The sequence below is a fragment of the Tamandua tetradactyla genome, chromosome 5 (assembly GCF_023851605.1).
Source record: "Tamandua tetradactyla isolate mTamTet1 chromosome 5, mTamTet1.pri, whole genome shotgun sequence".
Taxonomy (NCBI): Eukaryota; Metazoa; Chordata; class Mammalia; order Pilosa; family Myrmecophagidae; genus Tamandua; species Tamandua tetradactyla.
In genome coordinates, this window is record NC_135331.1 from 160,472,613 (window position 1) to 160,474,382 (window position 1,770).

General features: G+C 33.6%; 1 pseudogene; it reads right to left on the bottom strand.

Moving 5' to 3' along the window:
• Positions 1 to 642: 642 nt before the first annotated feature.
• LOC143683364 (large ribosomal subunit protein eL36 pseudogene) lies at positions 643 to 1,003 on the bottom strand (annotated as a pseudogene).
• Positions 1,004 to 1,770: the final 767 nt, after the last annotated feature.

Below are 1,770 nucleotides of genomic sequence, written 5' to 3' on the forward strand. Positions count from 1 at the left end.
ATCTGCAAATGTCTGCTCCATATATTTTAATGCATTGTTATTTACCGTGTTTGTGTTGATAATCATTACATCTTCCTGCTTAATTGTCTCTTTTATCAATATATAATACCTTTCTTTCTCTCTTGCAACATTTTTTTTACTTCAAGTCTATTTTGACTGATATTAGTATAACCATCCCAGCTCTCGTTTGATTAGTATGTACAAAGAATATCTTTTTCCATTGTTTCACTAGTGTCTTGTTAGATATTTTGTAAACAACATATAGTTTGATCATGTTATTTTAATCTAGTCTCTTATTCTTTGCTTTTTGATTAGAAAGTTTAATCCATTTGAATAAAAGGTCACTGCTGATAATGAAGGACTTCTTTTTTTAAATATTTTTATTGAGATATCTTCACACACATACAGTCCATCCAAAGTATACAATAAATGGGTTACAGTATCATCATGTGATTGTGTATTCACCACCAGGATCAGTTTTAGAACATTTGCATCACTGCATAAATAAGAAGGACTTATTTCTGCCACGTTAGAGTTTGTTTTCTGTATGTCATACATTGTTTTGCCCCTCATTTCTTATATTACTCCCTTTTAAATTTTAGCTAATTTTTGTAGTATTGCATTTTAATTTATTTCCTATTTCTATTTTTTTTTCCTTTTGGTTTTAAAGTTTTTACTACGCACAGGAGAGGTATCAGCATTTCTTGGCAGTGTTTTCCTCATAGCAGCCAGAACATTATCCAGCTCCTAATTTTCTCTCTTGGTGTGGATGTGTGTACCCACAATTTTCTTGATGAACTTAAGAACCGCTTATTCTTGGAGCCCTTGAGCAGTGCCAAGGCATACTATGCATATACTTCAAAGCCTCACAGCTCTCAGATTATGTCCCTCATGAACTTGGTGTGCCTGTGAGGCACCTGCGGTGGCATATGCACCTTGGCTTGTTCTTGGTTACTGCAAAGCCCTTGCTGATACCCATGGTCATGGGGGAGTGCAGAGCCATAGCAGCTACTCTTTTAATGACTGCCTAAGTTCTTTCTGAGTATAAATTTTAAATAAATTTTAGTGGTTACCATGGGGGTTATAATTAATATTCTACACTTATAACATCCTGCATTAAATTGATATCAACTTAGCTTCTATAGCATATTCAATCTCTGTTCTTTTACAGTTATATGGCCTCCTTTTGTGGTTATGTCACAAATTACAACTTTATAAAATGTGTGCCTAATAACTGAATCATATAATTATTTTTATTTACTTATCCTAAAAATTAAAAATGAATTTGCAAACCACAACTAAATAACTTTTACCTGTGTAGGTAGTTTACCAGAAATATTTATTTTTCATATTTTTTTGTATGCTCTCTGACGGGGTCACGTTCCATTATTTTTCATGTGAGCATCCCATTGTTGCAGCACCATTTGTTGATTTTTTTGTCTCTTTATTTGTTTTGCTTATTTGTTTGTTTTGGGGAAGTTGCATGGACCAGGAATCAAACCTGGGTCTCCCGCATGACAGGCAAGAATTCTACCACTGAACTATCTTTGCATCCCTACTTTTCATATAGTTTTGAGTTACCCTCTAGTGCCCCTTGTTTTCAACCTGAAGACTCCCTTTAGCATTTCTCATAGGTCAAGTGTACTGATAATGAACTCTTGTTTTTCATTGAATGTTTTCATTTCTACTGCATTACTGAAGCATAATTTAGCAAGATATAGAATTCTTAGTTAACAGTGCTTTGGGTTTTTTTTGTTTGTTTGTTTTCAT